A 20,524-nucleotide genomic window follows, 5' to 3' on the forward strand; every position below is an offset into this window, starting at 1 on the left:
ACCACTTTTCAGGAACCGTATATAGCAAGCTAAAAACAATAGCGGTAGTCACTCCCTTGCATAAGAATATATGTGTGTATGTGGTGTTCATAAGTGTGCATGCTCATAAATGTGTGTGTGGGGGGGTAAGTGCATATGCATGTGGGATCCAGAGTCCAAATTTGGGTTTCTTTTATCACTCTCTACTTTATGTTTTGAGACAGAGTCTCTGTCTGAACTTATAGCTCATGGACTATGCTAAGCTATTTGACCAGTAAACTTTGGGGAGCCTCCTGTTTAGTTTCCCTAGCCTTAATATAATAGGCACATACCACCATTCCCAGGCACTTATGCATTTTGTGGGGAACAAACTCAGTTCTTTATGCTTGTGCCCCGAGCACTTTCCCCACTCAGCCATGGCCCCAGTCCTGAGACAGACAGCTTAATGAATGAGTTTCACGCATCTACTTCTAGGCAGACAATTCAGAACTGTGTTAGCAGATTGCCCTGGGACAAGGCTCGAGCCTTTGACATGTTTATATCGTGACTCCCTCTTCTCCTTTGATTTTGGCATGAACATTTTCAATGCTTTCTCAATAGAATAAATATTTTTAGGTTTATTGACAGGTTAGTAAAGAGAAAATTGTCAGTTTTCCCCATCATATTCCCTAATTTCTCCCGCTGACATCCGGCATAAACTAGGATCTCCTACTGTGGGGCTTTTGGGCACTATGAGCAAATGGTCTCCTACTGCTGCCACCACTGTGGCATCAGACTGATAAAATAGTGTAGTTATTTTATCTCCCTGTGTTTCTTCATGGGAACCAGGAAAAAGCTTCCCAAATGGAAATGAAAATATGAGCACCTATACCCCACTGATTGCGATGTCTATGGATCTAACTTGCAAAAGATGCCATTTAGACAGCTGCAGACTAATGGTACTTACACTTCAAATTCAACAGAAATCACAGGTGAAATTTAAGTCTAAGAAAAGCTGGGCCCAGGGATATTCATTCCTCACTGCCTGTCTATCTCAATATCAAAGTACTAAACGGTCTCTCAGTAGGTTTAATGTCTATCAAATTATAACCATTGTGACTATAATGTCGCTATTCCTACAACTTTCAGATATCCAACTTACACAAATTCTAATCGATATAACACAGCTAATAACAAAGATATATATCAACATGATTATTGTGCTATGTAAAAAATATGATTTTTCCCCTTAGGTGGTATCATCTGTGTGGTCCTAAACATCTGGCCAAAGCCAAAGCTGTAAAATTAATATGTAAATGTAAATGACCATCATGAGTAAACAAAATGTGGTATAGTTACACAACAGAAAATTATTTGACAACAAAAAGTAATGTACTCTTGGTGTATTTTACAACAACAATCATTACTGAAATCATAACACTGGAGGGGGAGCCAAAAGGCTATATTCACATGAATTCCATTTATAGATCATGTCAGAATAGAAAATCCATAGAGACAACAAAGATTAGTGGCTACAGTAAGGGGTGCCAACTGGAGACAAGTAAGTATAGGACTTCATTTTAGAGTGACTACAGAAGTGAGGGTGGCTGCAGATACAAGGCACCAAAGGGCAAACTTTATTATAGGTGAATCCTATCTTAATAAAGCCACTATTAAAAAATAAATAGAAAGTCTCACCATCTGATAAAAGTCACTCTGAGTTGAGGCCTTCAACATAAGACGACTGCATTTTCAGCCATATTTTATTGGCCCTTTGAATTTTATCAGTCTCCTCATCTTTATATCTCAGGTTCTATTAAGCCTATAAAAGTGTTTCTCTTGTGCTGCTTAATTTCAGAAACACTATCTTCTCTTGAGGGAAAGAGGAGTAACTCTGATGTGGGGTAAACCACAAAGCCTTTCTTTGTTACCAACAACTGCTCTGTATCAATCCACCAAAGGTGATGTATTAAGTTAACAGGTAGCTCTGGGGAAAGCTTGGGTCACCACAGCATTTTGTTGCAATCACAAGAGAATTTGTGGGTACTTATTTAATTCACCATCAACTATAGTGTTAACTAGAGATGTCCTTCTTGCTTCACTAGTGGCAACCATTGGTCAGCGAAAGAGAAAATGACTTAAAGATGGATACTGACCTTGTCTCTTTTAAGCCTTCTTTCTGAATGACCTCCAGAATCTGCTTTGCTGTCATTGGGGAGTTGGGATGTTTTTCTAGTGCCTAAAAAAGATAAAAATGAGCATAAGACATGAGACTCTAGATTACTGCGTGGAAGCATGCAGAATGGAAGTGTTACAGAACCCCGGGTTCTCTTCCTTAAGTTCTAAAGAGGAAGGGAATTTCAGGCCAAAATAAGTTCTCACTGTACAGCTTAGAAGACCAAAGGAAGAATTGTCCCCCACCCCCAAACAGCACTATGAAATCAACAACTTCTGCAAGATTGGAGGTTGGGGAATTCTTTTTAAAAAAAAGTCACAAAGGCATACATGTCACAGAAGATATGCAAACCCTGAAAAACAAGTCAATCAACACACGCAATGTTCTTCATTTGAATAAAACTGCTACTGTCCCTTAATATTAGCTGTGCATGGTTAAAGATACATCTTCAGGATGATAAAGAGTTTATTCCTAGAGCCATGGAACACACAGCCCAAATACAATAGCAACGAACAAAATCAGGTCAGAAACAACAATGTGAGATTCTGTTTGACAAACCTTGGTGGGATGTTTAAAAGGAAAAGATAAAATCTAACATTGAGAGAAACAGAGGTGCCCAAACTCCTCCTCGCCGTGTTCTTTGCTGGTTCAGCTCGGCTTCCTCGCCTTTGCCATTCCCAGTTAATGTCAAATGAGCTTCTCCCTCCTTTCATCAAACCCTTATGACCTTATGAACTCAGCCCCATTTCCCTTCCCTCCTCTTCCACCATACTCAATCTTTGGGAAGATGTCTGTCTTAAGCAAGGAGCCAGAGCACCCATGAGGCCACTGATTACTTTGCAGACAACAGCATCAGCGTGTGAAACAAGTTCATCTACTTATTCAGGGCTTCGGATCCACATGGGGGAGGTTGTGATGCATCAGAAGAAATGTTGCTCACCCTCAACAACCCCTGGGGCCACATTTGGAAATGCACAAGTTTACAGTGTCCTCCTCTCTTACAGTAGAGCATCATGCATAAGCTATGGCCCTGCACAACTTAATGGTACTAAAGTTCTCATTTTTCATTATTTAATAGAAAGATCACAGTTACTAAGAAAAATAGGGTCACACTAGTAGTCTTCCTAGTCTATTCAAAATAGGTCCGTGATGTCTTCTATTATCAATGACCACATTTCCATTATTCCACTAGCAAAGACCGATCACGAGGGTCTATCCATGAGTGGGGAACAGGTGGTCCCTCTTCACATCCAGTCCTCTCCTTGGTCTGCTGTTCACAGTTCTCAGGCAATTTTCCCATTGCCCCACTCTTGATCATCACCGTGCTAATAGCTAGGAGCCTTTTAAAGGGTGTTAGCTAAGCAAAGGCAACAGGGATGGCATGGAAAGGAATCGTCCTCATGGGGGATGGCACTGGAGAGTCAAACTGAAAATGGGAAAGGCATGGGGGAAAGTTTAGGGACAGCCGGACAGGGAGAAGAGTAAAGTACAAAAATATTGGGGGAAAGGGCAATAAGGAAACAACATGACAGAGGTGAAAAGGTAGACTCGATCTCACGGAGAAAGGAAAGAGAAAACAGGCACAAGAATGAAAAAGGTTGTAAGCAGGACAGTGGGTGATTGGGAATTCCTGAAAGGGCAGGCTGAGGTCATGGGAACTCTACGGGGCTTAGGGTCACCCCACGTGACAGGTGATGCTGGGACCCTAATGAGCTCTCACAGCGGATATGGGCAGAACATTAATCAAGAGTATTTGAAAGAATGATGGAAGACAGGATGGTGAGAAAGAAGGGCAAGACAGCAAGGTAGATGGGAAGAAAACTGAGCTGAACGGGTGCCGTCTAAAGGCAAACTCATCTGATCTAAACAGACTGAAGCAACAGAAATCTGGGTGCATTTGCAAGTGTGGTTTACTCACTGTGGAGGATCCCCTGTTTCTTTCCTGAGTACAGGCCCCTCAGCACACCAGGACAGCTCCTCCCAGCAACTGAGAAAAATTGGATGGCCCTGTTCCCTTCTCTATGATATCATTTCCTATCTACAAAGGAAGTAAAATGCCAAGAAATGCATCAGGAAACTGAAGAGAGGCAGGAAGGAGATGAAACCACTGAGAACAGCAGAAGCCATCCTCCATCCCTGAAAGACAGAAAAAAAAAAAGAGAGAGAATACAAGACCTGGCTGTGTATTACTAAATACCAAAACAAGATAGGGAAAAACTGTCTTCAGAGAATATAACATTGATACCATCAAAATGATGTATCACATGACAGAAATATGCTGAGACTTAGGCAAAGCATAGTGAACAGTGTTAGAGGTGGGGGAACCTCACTCAGAGAACATGTGCATCCCAAGCTCTCATGTCCACACATATCACTCCAGCAAGCTTTTAACCACTGGCATGCCTTGCCTTTGTATTGATTTATTTAAGACCTTTACACCATACATGCAAACTCTCCATTTTTAATTAAAGCTTCTTACATATGTATATTTTAATTCATAAAAATGTATTTTTACTAATTACATTTTAATAACCATTTTGAATAATCATTTGAAAATCCCACACAATGTAATTTGATCATATTAACCCACAACTCGTTCACTTAAATCCACCCAGATCTACCCTCCACTTCCTATCCCCCAAGTTCATATCTTCTTTTTTTATTTTAATAACCTATCTACCCAATTTGTGCTGACCATATATGGCTGATCTAGGAATGGGGTCATCCAATGCAGGGTGACTGCTGAGAATAATTAACTATGGCATGTTCAGCAACAAATGGGACATCTATATCACAACCCTTCTCTGAAGCTCAATACCATCTCTGAAGAACAGATAGCAGGCCTGTTAAAGCCAGAGACTGGAGCAGATCAGAGGGGAGGACCGGGCAAACCAGTGTCTTCTGAACACGCCAGTACTGCTGCACTCTTGGCTACAAAGCAGCTGTGGTTGCCTGCACAAGATCAGTATGAGATCAAGCCAATCTGTATTTTAGTATAGAGTGAATTTAGGTTTTTAAACCCAGGTGAAATTCTAACTTAACCTCCTTCCCCAGTTATTATTAGTCAGCATGTTTCTCCAATCTGATCTGCTATAGAAGTCAGGCATGGTTATAGTGAGATGTCCTCTGTCATGTACCATGTGGGACAGCATATTTCCAATGTGGGAATCCTACATTAAAACACACAGACACATGGTGGGGGGGTGGTGTTTGCTGGGCTGGACATGAGCCATCAGAGCCCCATGCTCACTCCCAGGTCTTGGAATCCTGAAGGCCTCTACTGGAAACCACTGCTCTGGGGGTTTGCCCAAGGTTGCTGCCAGTTCCCGTAACCCAACAATTGTTGCAACAGCTGTAACATTTCAAAAAACTTCAGTGTTACAGAGCACTGGAAGTTCATGATTTCTTATTAAGTGCCTAATTGCTTACCCCTTTAGGAGAAACTGAGATTAAAATGGAAGCATTTGATTAAATCTTGAGGAATTAAGGCCAGGTATTTAATTTAATATTTATTTTAAAAACCTTTAATAAGCTATTGTCATTTTTTCAGCTTAAACTATGAGTAAACTCTTCTATATTTTCACACTTTATTGCTAATGCTACAAAAGCCACTTAACTGTATTAATTATTATCTATATGAACTGGTAATTAAACTCCTCATAGCTCCAACAGCACTACAATAATGGACTGGGGTTTTTTGTTTGTTTGCATTTTTAAATACTATTAATTGTTCTCCTTCTGCACTCATCAGATTTATCTCTTTCCAACACTGCTTACCCTGGCTAGAACATTTCTAATACATTCCAAAACAATGTGTGATGAAAATGTGAGTTGCTTTATCACTTAGTTTTTTTTTTTTCACCATCACTACATTTTGCTTGGGAAACCCATGCTCAAAGGGATCAGGACCAGCACCAAGGCAGATACAGCTGACCAGATGCCCACGTCCTCCGCAGGAATCCGCCTGTCTCTGGGGTAGATCCTTAGCTCACTGTCCTTCTAATTCTACGCGAAATAGATGTTGGGCCCATGTTGTAGCTACGTGTGAGACTGCACTTCACGCCCACACTCTGGGAGTTAGCTTGCTTTTCTCAAGTATTTTCACTTCTCTGCTTTCTTTCACATTGTTAAGCACAAAAGGTTTCAAACACAACACGGCTTTTCAGAAAAGTGACCCTTCATGACCACGGATATGGAAGATATACACAGCATTCATCCATTGGCTTTATGTTCATGGGAAGCGAACAGATTCACAGAAGGGGCAAATATGCCATTGACTTCCCTAAGCTCACACACTTCCAAAGCAATTTCATGACAGATGACCTCTGCAGACAACTATGGTCCAGTAGGAGTAGAAAAATCACATCTATATTTAGGGAGGAAAATGATGGGGGCCATCACCTAAGAAATGAACTGAACTATGTGAAAACTGGGGCTGTGTTCAAGTACTTCTCTGATCCTAGATCCTAAGCCAGTCATTGAATGGTTTCCTCCAGAACTATTTAGTGTCTCTCAAATGGAAAACTCATTTTAAGTGTCTCTAAGATAAACACACTAGACCAATGTCCACTTGAAGGTTAACATTTTCGTCCTTTGATCCGTACATAAAACATTCTGAGAGCAATTACTTACTTGACTGAAAACAAAACAAAACAAAACAGCTTTCACAATTTAGAAATCATTTCAGAGTTTACTTTGTGTGATCCTAAATGGGTATCAATGGCCAGACTCCTTCCCTGCTTTTGTCAACATTAGTGCATCTTCCCTAATCCACGCTGTCGGCTCACTCCAGGGTTCAGATGTTAGAGGCCTTGCATCCTGGAAGAAGGATGAAGGAGTTGGAGCTACAGGGCACTTCCACATAGCATATAACATTTTATTTGTTGGCATAAGGCATATTACTTTATTTAATTTTTAAAAACAACTCTGTGAGTATCCAAACAGACTGGATCCCAAAAATCCAGTATATGCAGAGGAAACAAGTCCCAGTGTCATTGTCAATGGCTTTTCAGAGGGAGGGGGGAGGAACTTGAACTTCCCACAGGGCTGGAAGCCCTGACTGCTCTTAGGGATGGAGAGGGAGGAGGAGGGGGAGGGGGGAGTGGGAGGGTGTTGGGAGGAGGGGCGGAAATGGAAACTTTCATAATTTAATAAACTTTGGAAAAAAAAGAAACAAAATCAAAACAAATAAAAATCATTGAAGACAAAAAAAACAATTCTGTGAGATGCACAGAACACACACACACACACACACACACACACACACACACATGTGTTGAAATGTGTAGGGTTGAATTAACAGGCTCAGGACCATAACTACGAAGTGGATGAACAGAGTTAACGCAGACAGTGACAGGAATGACAAAAATGACTGAATTAGGAAAAGCAGCTAATCCTTATTAAAGAACACCTGTGTGCTATGTTCTCAAGTAAACTTTCACACTGTAACAGACCCCAGAATTCCTATAGTCTTTTCCTGTTTATACTACACAAAACTTCAAATGATCCAATGACTTGGTTGTAACTACGATTTAGATCACCAGCAGTATTCATATGAGAAAATAAATCATATTGAATATCACGCACTTTGCCAAATGCCTTGTGTCCACAATTCAACAAGATTGTACTCAACTCCTAGCATATTTGGTTCCTAATTAAGGGTTTAAAGATGATGTTTACATTTTCTGTTCTATTTGAATGTGTTTTATGGGGAAATTACATGGTGCAGCAGTATTTATGAGTGTGTGACATAAAAAAACACAGACTATATAATGAAACTATCACCTAGAATCAATCCTACTGTCCCTCAAAGCAGCATGGAAACAGTGCATTTCAAAATCCCACAGTAAGTACCTGGACAAAACTGCTGGATGTTGGTGTCTACTATTTCTACCAGTTAAGACTTCCACAAGCACATGGCATTTTCCAAACCTGAGTCTTTATAACTGAGACATTCAATACCAGATCCACCTCACAACACTTCTCCAGCCATCTCACACATAAGATTCGCCATTTCTTTGAACCCTCAGATAATGGCTTAAGCAGCATGCTTCCTCAGTACACATGCCAAACCTGTCACTTATTAGCGTACCTGCTTAATGATATTCTTTCCAACATGCTGCAAGCCCCATGAGACCAAGGACCTTGGTCCTCATTCCCATCTATATCCCTAGACCACAGCATTGCTAAATAGGTTTCAAAAAAAATCAAGGCCAAGGTAATTTGGAGAGGTTTGATTAATTCTGTGTTTGGGATATTTTATAGAATAATGATGAAGGTTATGAGTTTCATAGTCAGATAAACCAGAAGCCCCCAAGCCACTGATGCTAGATAATACATTTAACCCCCTGAGTCTCAGATTCTTCACTTTCATTCATTCACATTCATAAAAATGTCCTGAGGACTGAATGAGATAATGAATGGGAAGCACTTATCATTTCAATGAGCTAAATGACTTCCTACAGCAATGACAGTTAATAAGCTAACACCATTCAATGGGAGGCACTTTGTACTTAGCCTTGAAACACAGATTTTGTCAATACCTTCCCCCAACACCAAAAAAGTGGGGGAGCACTAAGAAAATTATGAGCAATAAGTATTATTATGTTAGCCAAATCCTCTGAGCCCTCATCCTCTAGTCATGGCCAAATAAGATTCACAAGGGACCCTGCAATGCATAGTTCCTAGTGTCACCACGCCAGGTGTGATGTTTGCATTATACTAAAAAAGAATGAAGAGGGAAAGACACTTAGAAGGTACATCTGTTCCCAAACAAAAGTGATAATGATTATTTAAATGGTCACACACACACACACACACACACACACATTAAATATAATCCATATCAAGAAATAAATCTTTTATAAGGAAGCAATTTTCCTACACAGAACTCTGAGGCCAGTCTACTGTTTGTAGAGTCTCCTGGTTACTAAAACACCTTTTCTGTGCATCAAGCAAAATTTCTGCTTTCATTTTACTTCTTCCAAATAGTCTTGTTACATTTAAATATACTAGGATTATGTAATTTGAAATTATAATCACTGTCTAAACATGTAATCTTTTTTGGGCTAAACATTTTTGGGCTAAATAGATGGCTCGTTGGTTAAGTGTGCTGGCTGTTCTTCCAGAGGATCCTAATTTGGCTCTCAACATCCACTTTGGGAACATCACAATTGTTTATATCTCTAGCTCCAGGGGATCTGATGACCTCTTCTAGCCTGTGTGTGTGTGTGTGTGTGTGTGTCACACACTAATCTCTAAAACCAAATAACTACTGAATAACTTCACAAATAGTTTCCATTAATTATATTAGTCACACAATATGCTATTGTGCAATTTTAACCTCACTAAGGTTAGTTTCTAGGTTAATGGAAGTTTATCTTCTCTCATCAATTACACATAAGAATATTTTCAGTTTCCACCATCCACATCACCCTTCTTTCTATAATCTTCGTTTTCCAACATCACAAAATGTATACCTTTCAGAATAATACTCACTAAAATACAACTAAGCCCTACGAGAAATAAATTGTTTTGTTTAACAAGTAGGTAACAGAGGGAAAGTATAAAGCGACGTCTGTCTCTTTATAGGCACCTGACTACAAGCTAGTGACACCTGCTCTTGTCAGTAGTCATCCCCTAAGGACACTCGATGAAAACTTCTAGGGCTTTTGAAATTTGCATCTGAGATTCTAAAGCTACAGTTAGAAAGCTGTGATATATTTTCCCAAACCGACTGACATGTATCTATCTATGTTATATGTGTGTATATAAACATGTGCATTTGGCAACCTATGAGTGTTGGTTTAAATACATTTATGTAGCCTCTCAAATCTTACCACTCACAAATAGTTCTATCCAATATAATTGCTAAATTACCCCCCAGAAATCTCTTCCACAAGACTGCCATGGACCCAGAAGAAAATCCAGAAAAAAAAAAAACCCAGCCACTGATCCTGGGTAAGTTTATCCTTTTACTGCAGTCTATTTCTATTGGCTTAAGCTTATAAAGTTTGTCTGCAGCCGTTCTGCAGCCCAGCTGTCCAGTATCCCTTTTTTTTCTGAGAGACCCACACGCTTGGCACGAGTGACAGGATGCACATCGCTGCCTCACCCACAGCAGACTCAAGCAGGGCGATAGAAAACAAAGTCTGTGGCTGCCATGGGGGACCTTCTCCAAACTGATCATGATCACTCAATCAATATTCTTGGATATGGATGTTCAATCTGCTGCAGAGTCATTTAATTATACTATCAGCCGGTTTATAATTGTCCACCGCAATCACTCCTAAAAGAATTTCACAATAGAATCAAGTCAAGTAAGTGGCAGGAATTTAGCTCTAACAGGCATATCTTCCTGATGTGTAAGTCTAATAATCCTATCAAAAGTAAATTAATTTAGTTTGATATGAATTAGCTGAGAGAATTCATCATGCCTTCCAGGGATCTTAACTTCCATTTGTAAGTGCTTACAGCCGTCTGTTTAATAATTTCTAGAATTTTACTTAGAGTTGAGATAAGGCTTAATGGTTCTGATTTTAAAAAGTTTAGCCTTCTTATTTTCTTAAAAAAAATACTAGCAGCCTTGGGAGGTAGCTTTAGTATGTAAAATATTTGTGGCACAAGTCCAAGGATGTTCAAATTCCCAAAGATCTAGACGTAGAAGTACATGTCTGTCATCTGTTCCTGAAAGGAGACAGAGACAGAGACAGCAGAATCCACAGATGCTTGAGGACCACCTAGTTCATATACAATGGTGAACAACAAAGGGATCATGCCTTTGTTGAATGAAATGAAGTAAAAGCAAGGACCAACACATAAATGTACATCAGAACATGTGATTCTGTACTCACTCATATAATCATGTGCATGCACATATATATTAATACATATCATATGTATACATATATACATATAGCACGTGCGTACACACAGGTGCACACATACCTTATAAAACTTAACAGCAAATAGTGAAGCTATTTTCACTATTTATACAGATATTCTGTATCGGGCCTCATGTGACCTCATTTACTCCTTGTAAATCCTTGTATCTCCATCACATAGAGCCCATTATCAACCTCAGTTTTAAAATGACAGGTAAAAACTTGAGAAGGTTCACTTGCGAGGAGGCTCACTGAACGTCATGAGGACCTGACACTGATGCTCTCAGCAAGCACTTCATCTTGAATGTGGTTGTGTGTACTTGGAATCCCAGTGCAGAGACGCATGGGGATCCCTGGGGCTTGCTGGCTGGCCACGCTAGCCAAACCAGTGAGCTCCAGTTTCAGTGACAGACTCTGTCTCACACACTGATCTTTTCTTGGATCCATTGCAGCCTTTTCTCCATAGCCCGTCAGTAAATTCCTTCATTGTTTCCTCAGCATTGGTTTCCTTGCTAGAGCTCTTTTAAAGAAAAATGCACTGATTGGACAAAGAAACATAAGATGGAATGTTTCAAAACTGAGAAATACTGTCTGATGATGGAGTTTCTCTGATTGGGCTTGAGTTCTGTCCTAATATCAAGACCATTTTAAAATGGAGAGCTGGGAACTCAAATTAGTTGAGTGAAAGAATAAGAGTCTATCAGAATCAACTAAAGGTTTCTTATGTCTAAAGTAACAGAATTGTCTCATACCAAAATATTCAGCGTCTCTGGTAGAAATATCCTCAATGAGGATTTCATAAATCAAACACAGACTATAACAAGCTATATTCCGTGACCTCTCATAAAATTATAAACATGACACAAAATATAATGGGAAATATCAAATGAAACAATCCAGATAGATCTTCCTAAGATCTAATATGATTAAATGTTGAAAATATGTTCTAAGCACAGTTTGCTTATATTACTAACTATGGATGTAATTCTAAAAGCAGATGATGGGCTTAGGTGATTATCACAAATGTGTGCCCACAAGCAGATGAGAGCTTGTGCATGTGGATTTAGACCACAGAGGAGTCCATATTCAAAGTCAGTCACTGAACAGGTGTTGTTCTGAGGTGGAGAATTTGAGAATCATTACAACGTGCTAGTGTTAACAGTAGCAGCTCACAATTATCTAGGGAAAGGGAACCTCGCATGAAAAATCATCCCCATCAGACAAGCCAATGGCCATGTCTAGGAAAGACTTTCTGTACTGATGCTGAATGCGGGAATCCCCAGTTCACTGTGGTTAGCACCATCCCATGACAGGCAAGTATGAACTGTGAGAAAACTAGCTCAGAAAGTGTCAGTGAGCAAGCCACATTCTTCCACGGCTTCTCCTCCAAGACCCTGCCCTGCAGCCCTCAGCAATGGACTGAGACCTGGACGTGTATGCAGAAGAAAACACTTCCCTCCCCTAAGTTGCTTTTGATGAGAGTGTTACACAGCAACAGAAAAGCAAACTGGCCCTGACTTCAAGAAGTCGGACGGAGAGCGATTAAGAAAGTCAAGTGATGTTGACCTCTGACCTAACCACAAATAGCATTTAAACAAATCAACATCCAAGTGTATACAGTGCCCCCCAAACACACCCATAAACCAAATCAGCATGCATGCCACATGAAAATGCTGAGCATTAATTAATACTACTGAGGAAAGCAGGCAAAAGGAGTGGAAAGTGAAGGTGTATGCTGCTCTCTGACTTCTGGATATTTTTAAAGATTTACTTATTTCTTTTTTATTTGTGTATGGGTGTTTTGCCTGCTGTGTGCCTCTGGACCACATTGCATGCAATTCCTGAGGTAGTCTGAAGCCATCAGATCTCTTGGAACTGGAGTTGTAGATAGCTGGGAGTCACTGTGTGTGTGCTGGAAATCGAACTCAGCATTGGCTAGAAGAGCAGCCAATGTTCTTAATCACTGAGCAATTTCACTAGTGCCATGACTCTGTATTTAAAAATATAAATGGCTTTTAAAATCTTTAATTTGTATGCTTACAAAAACTAATAGAGTAAGTTTATTACATTATTTATATATCATACTAATTATCCATATATTGTGTTGGTTTTGTGATGATTAATAGCTAATTTGAAATCAGTTCCAAATATAAGCAGACATGAACACTCTGAAACGGAAAGTCATATTCCATACACCGTGATACACAGTAGAGAACAGGAAATGGAGGTGGATTGACTTGTCTCTGAAGCAAACGTCAATCTTCATTCAGTCTAAGTCAGGGAAACGCCTTAGCATTACTCCTGAGCACTGGTCTGAAATGACGCAGCATTCACATGCATCTGCCGGAAAGAATTAGCGGGAAGATGGATCTTCAGATAATTACATAAAATGACTGTTATACGGAATTATGTGATTCTGCCCACTTATATGTTGACATTGGAAAAGATAATAGAGCTTATGATATTGCAGTTCACAGAGGGCTTTAATCCGGACTATTGCATCACACACCACAAGCAATTCACAAACAACTACTTACCTAGCATATCCATACACCGTAATGAAATAAACCACCCCATCCTCATCTCTATAGACACTGGCTTAACTAGAATCAGAGGAAGGAGGGTAGCTTCACAGGAAAGAACAAAGCAACTGTCCTTCAACCCCACTCAAAATGAGCTCTCACCTAAGTACGTAGAAAGGGTGCCTGCCTTGCTGGTGACCAGCAGTTGGAATGTTACTCAGCTGCCATGAAGTGTGATCAGCATGGAAGCTGAGTTTGTGTGTTCACTAGGGTAGGCCCATGCTTCACTCTGAGCAAGTTCTTAACAGAAGCTTGTCTAGGACATGAAAAGATGAGCATATAACTAAGAAGAGCTGATGGCTCAATTTGTTTGATACACCCTCTGAGGGTGTCTTTTCCCATTTCCATCTGAATGAGAACTACCATGTTTGTGTACTTAAGACATGACTAACAGTCGAATAGAGACCTGGCTGCAGTGGGGTGCCAGGGGAGGACCAGTCCTTGACCTTCTCCATGGTATGTGAGTCAAAATGTTTGGACAATGATGTCATGGGATAGAGAATGGGATCATGGTAGTCATGTTCCTCTCCATGTGGACAAAAGAGGTTCAGAAAATAAGTCTACTGTATATCAGCAATAGGAATTTTAGAAGACAATTCTTATATGCTACATTCCTCTACCTTAGTGTTATCCAAGTTTCCAGTCCTCTCTGTCTTAAGCTGGTTTCTAGTTCTGCCATTCAAGCCACGTGCTGGGAAGATGAAGACTGTATTGACAGAAGCACATGGCAAGGAGCATTGTTTTCAATCATCCAAGTCATCAATATTTATTGATATGAAACATGGCTAGGTCTCATTAAAGAAACAACAAAGTATCAACACCAACACAAGACTCATTATGAAATCAAATAGGTCCAAGCCTCCCTAAGCTGATTTTACAAGCCGAGTTCTGCTTGCCACCAGGTTCAGAGCTAATTGCTCTATAATACCTCATTTTAGCACCAGGAGGGACTATATAGAAAGAGTTAACTATATGCCAAGTCTGAATTAGCCCTTGCAGAAAGTCCTTCTCTCACTGCTCCTACAGCTTGCCATTCATTATTCAATGACATTCAAAGATAAATTGTACTGGATACCGTTCTCTTACACTCACTCAACTACAGACAGTGAGCATGGGTTTCTCAAGGAACCAGTTCCCCCAGTACAAGCTATCCATAGGGAAATTCTGAGAGTGATAATAATTAGTCTTTTTTTCCAAGCTTAATCTAACTGCCTAATGTCAGGCATGCAGAGCATGTTAGATGGTTATCTCTGCCCATACCTATGCAGGGTGGATGATGGGAAACCGAAAGGTGGTAAGGCCCTAACATTGAGAGCTAGGCTTGCATAAGGATCATGATGAAGTGCCTGCACCAATGTACAAAGGGCAATATTTTTGCTTATAAGGAATTTGCTGTGGAAATTAATGCTTTCTGCAACAAATTATGCCAGTATTGAAATTTAAAGTACAATATAATATGGCAGGGGTTTTATATTTGTAACTCCACCCCACCCGAGAAAATTCCCTGGTGTGGAGTCCTGGGGTTGGCTATGGGTTACTTGAAGAGTTGGAGGCTGCTCATCCGAGTTACTTGTGGTTAATAGGGAGTCTACCAGCAGCTACTGATTGTCATCTCCTGTATCTTGGGAAGACTGGGACTGAAAGGGAGAAGTCCAAGGGACAGTGAGCTCTCTGTGGACAGGGATCTCTGAAGCAGACTAATGAGGGAATGAAGGCCGTTAGTAGGAATGCTTCTTGACTAACTCTCATCTAGGACAAAGGGGGCAGAATTTAGGAAGGATGGAGGTAGGGAAGCAGGGCATGAAGGAAGGAGAGAGGGGAGAGGAAGGGGAAGAGAAGGGGGAAGAGAGGGAGTTGGATTGACAGTTCTTGTTGTTCTCTTCCCACTGACATGAAGATCTATCTGGCTGCACCTTTTCAATGAGACACACATTATTTTTTTCTTTTCAGGGAAACTTGAATACATTAAAAATGTCCCAGAGTCCCTTTTCTATCTCAAATATCTTGGAATTCAATTCTGGTTAACAATAATTGCTCTATTCTTGCTGGATCAAAACTGTTCCTCTTCAGAAGACAGATGGGAAGAAAAGCAATTATTTTATAATGCAAAAATATAAACAGAATTATCTAAGAAGGAACACAGAAGCATTTTCCTAGGAATAAACAGTTCTCTATTATTTTCTGGCTTAAAATATCTAAGTGCAAACACTAGAAAGATACTGAAAATTATATTAACATGATGCAGGAAGAAAAGAGGACTTAGCCTTGTATATCTAATCTACTTCTTAAATATATAATTAAACATGTAGTGTCTCATAAACAAAAGTAAGAAGTGGTCTAGAATAATAACTGGTAAGCTACAAAACCTGTATCTCTCATTATAAATCAGGACATACAATGTATATACAATATACAATTGCAGTGTATCAAAACAAATACTAGTTTGTACATATGTTTATTTCTAACCAAGACCCAGGGCAACTACAGGTCTAGCTTGCCACTGGTTCCTGCCATTAATATAGCTGGGGTAGAAATAGATAAATCAAGCACAGACCTGAAAAGATCTCCAAGCCAGGAATAACAGAACACCATGATGGTCACACCTCAGTTCAAGACAGCAAGAAGTAGATCCTATCAGTTGTTCCCAAGGAGGCAAAATTAAAGAACTGTTCACCGGTATGCTGACTCTAAGAAAATGCTTCATTGCCCATGCATTAAAGACAAAGATTGTCTTAGTGACTTTGTAGAAGATAACTGTTTTCTTTTCATGTAGATGGTTTGGGTCAACATGAAGATATGTGCACAATATATAAAGGGAAGAGTTATAAGACAGTGGTTATTTCTGCAACATTCTTGTTTTCTGTATGATAATCCTCATGAGACCAATCACTCACTGCACTATAATTGTTTATCCTTCATATCTAGCACTAAAATCGAAGAATGTCAAGAAAACAATTATGTGAACAAACTCTATTTAAGAAAGGGCTTCATTGTCTACTAAGGTTTTAACAAACAACAAAAATAACGCATTTAACTTCCAAGAATTTATTTCACACTAGGAAGCTGGAGTCAATAGCTGAGAATTTTAAAAACCCAAAAGTGGACTCATTAAAGATAGAAAACAGCTACAGTATCTGATCTTACCCATGGCAGTTTTCTTTTTCCTAGCACTGCAGGCGTCTACTCCCTGTTTGGTATCTGAGCTTGGCTGGTAACGATGGTATGAGCAGAGGGATAAAACCAGTTACAGACATTTGGGGACATTGGGGTAAGGAGATAATGTTTTCATCGACTTCATGCTTTTGCTTATGTTATTTTTTCTTCATTTTCTCTTCTAAAGATCAATGTTGATCTAGAATTAAGGTTTTGTTTTTGTTTTTTTTTTTCTGTTTAAACATAGTAAGCAACTATGCCCAGAGATCAGTGAATCAGTACCATCCATGGTAAACTCAGCAGCACCTCCACCTCTCTCTAGCTGAAAAGAAAGGTGGGAAATTTCCACAAAACTGAGAGAAATTTGAAGAGAGTTATGGAAAGCCAGAAATGTTCTGACTCTCTGTATCTGACTCACTAGGCTATGGGAGAAGAGACATGTTGTTGAGTGAGTAGCAGAATATGCCAGCTATACACTGTAGGATCCACAGACTCCCACACAGTAAAAAGCCCTTAACTGACTCATCAGATTTCTCACCACTCATAGAGAGGAGCATGGATTCACTCCAGGGAGAAGAAGGGTCTATTATCTGAGGTTATTTCAGCATCCTCTGATGGTCATGGTTAATTCAGGAATGAGGGGCAGCGTTTGGACAATAAATACAACTGTTTCCTACATTCACAAAGTACCTGGAAGTCTCAGTCAAGCATACTTCAGTGTTTTCAGACTTAAACACACCAGATCCAAGATGGTCCAAATTATACTATAAATCTATGCAGAGGTTACTTGCAGGTAACTCTAAAGAGATTTGTCTGTGGGAAAGAACAGAACAGAAGCCATCCATGGCAAACTCTGGCCTCTAAGTCAGGAAAGTTGGGTTTCAGTAGAAACCCACCAAAGGAATGTTTAGTGTCTTTACAAATCTGTCTCAACTCTAACATGGTTAGTACAAGATCAAGATCATAAAAATAACATCAGAAATGCTACGTGAGTTTGTACAGACTCTTCATATAATTCCCTCCTGTCCCACTTACAACTGAGTTAACCCACTATTGATGCAACCAAGGAAATGGCACTCATGGTGTTTCTGAAGCATACCTGCTGTTTTTACCTTTCTTTGATACCAACGACATACTTCCTTCTTCTCCCTGTGATTTCTCCTCTCTTTCAACCAATCAAACTACCTTAATCTTGGCCTGGAGCCTCTCAACCAATCAAGGACAAATGAAGTCTTCCCTGGGATTGACATTTTAAAGTAATGTTTCCGGGGCAAGGAAAGGGGGGAAGAGTAAAGGTGTGCTTGACAGCAGCACAGTTCAGCTTAGTAGGGCCTAGTCCAATGTTGTCTTCTCTCAAACACTGAGGAGAGAAGCTGATACCATGATGACATTCTCTAATCTCTAACCATTTCCAGCTGAAGTCTATTCCCAGATTTCTCAATTACATAAACCAGTCTGGGTTAAACGTATCTAATTAGCAACTCTGAAAAACTTAAGTGACCATTTAATTCTTTGAATAGTTGGTTTTGTTTTTTGTTTTGTTCCATTTGGAGTCTGAGTGATACTCCAAATGTCTCCCAGGTTTGTTTACAGGATTCAGCATTTTGATAAATGTAAGTTGTGTCCTTCAGTGTCACACTTTTTGTTTGTTTGTTTGTTTGTTTTCAGGGTTTCTCTGTAGCTTTGGTGCCTGTTCTGGAACTAGCACTGTAGACCAGGCTGGCCTCAAACTCACAGAGATCCCTCTACTTCTGCCTCCCAAGTGCTGGGATTAAAGGCATGAGCTACCACCGCCCAGCCAGGGTCATACTTTTAAACACCCAACAACTGGTTTTCGTGAAACATCACTATTGATTGGTATTAAATACATTGTTCATGAATCAGTTCAGCTTCTCATTACTGTAACAAATGCTTAAAGGTATCAACTCGTTAAAATGAAAAAAAGAGTTATTTTGGATTATAATTTTAGACGTTCCAATTTGTCACTGATTGGACCCTGTAGTTTCTGGACCTGTGGTCATGCACCATGTCATAGTGGGCATGGCAGAAGATTCTATTAAACTGACAGAGGAAAACAGAGGGGAAAGGAGATCAGACTCACAGTCCTGTTTGAAGGTATGCCTGTCCTTGGACTAAGGTCTCCCATTAGGCTCCACCTCTTAAAAGTCCTACGATCCCCCAATAGTACCATGGATTAGGGATAAGCTTCCAATACATGGTCCACCAGAGTTTGTTTCAGGTCAAAGAGCAGCAATGCACTTAAGTGACAATAATAGTTTGCAGTAACTGAGAAAATTGCTTTCAATGTGAATGCTGGACTCTCAAAGAAGGATGCAACATTAAGGTCATTGGTATTTTATTTGCATGTACAAAAATGATTTTTACTTTGAAAATATTCCTGATTTGCTTCATAACTAATATTTATTATGTATTAATTCACTATTTATAAATGTTATTTATTTTTAATAATTAACAACTATCATTGATATTTATTTATTATTTATTACACAATTATTTTCATCTGAAAGTATTAGGGCTTATCTTAGCTGTATCTTATTAAAATAACACACATAAGAATTTTAATTTGAGTTACAATATTTCAACTGAATTGTCCAAATTTACATTCATAAAGATTAATCTTATTTGAGACCTAAGAATTATTCTCTTTCTTTCCTTTTCTTTCTTAAAGCCATTATCTAAAGGTCATGGTCTGTATCTTATTTCATTCACATCATACCTAGCATATTAATGTGGGAATGAGAACTCTCAAACCATCAGCTCATACTAATTCTGAAATAGGAGGTGATGTTAGAGAGCTAGAATGCAGACACAGACGTTTAAAATCTACACACCATGAAACTGGTTCTTGGAAGGTCCGATCTGTTTGAACACCACGAGCTCAGCCGTGGCGCGGAGAAACACCTTCAGAGAACATGTTGTAAGGAACCTGAACTCAGCTGGAAACTTACAGAGCTCACTCGATCAGCTCCTTAGAAATACCTTCTTGGAATTAGTTACTTAGTTCAAACAGGATCAAAGCCAACTCAGTCAATAGTGCATCACTTGGGAAAAAACTATAAAGAAGAAAGTAGAAAGAAAAAAAAAGATACTATATTGTAAAAATTACAAAACGTGTTGAGAATATGAAAGAATTTCTTCAAGAAAAGGGTCTAAATTTTTATCAAATAGAAAGAAGAGAAACTGTGTGGGGAGAGGATTACAAAAAGAGAGAACAAGTTCAAAGTCAAGATAAAGTGTGAAGAACACGATGAATCCTGAGATCTGTGGAAAGCCAGCGGCCAGAGGGTGCAGTGGAGATAGCCCAAAGGCCTTGAGACGGGAGTGTTCTCCATTAGCACTTCCAGACTGACTGGAAATCTACCCTTCTCCATGTAGTGATATATCCCAACAGGCCCTGTCTAGGGACCTTCTCAGTAGAGTCCCCTCACCTGCTAACTTCTGGATAGCTTTGGAGAATGAAGTATGTCAGGATGTCTCCCTACATAGCTTCTCCTTGTAGGCTGAAGGCTATGCTTTATCACCCAAGGTCATGGTTTTCATCACAGATCCTTGTCGTGGCAATATCACTTCACTTTATGTCAGTCATCACTCCGTTTTTCTTGACCCTGAAGCCTATGGATTAGAGCAACTTCCTGATGTTATCTATCCCTGATATTCTGCACGACTCATGGCTATCTTCTTCTACTGTGCCCAACGTTCTTCATCACTCCCTTAACATAATGCCAGCTATTTATATCTGGGATTAAGACGGA

Source organism: Myodes glareolus, chromosome 13 (assembly GCF_982192425.1).
Source record: "Myodes glareolus chromosome 13, mMyoGla1.1, whole genome shotgun sequence".
Taxonomy (NCBI): domain Eukaryota; kingdom Metazoa; phylum Chordata; class Mammalia; order Rodentia; family Cricetidae; genus Myodes; species Myodes glareolus.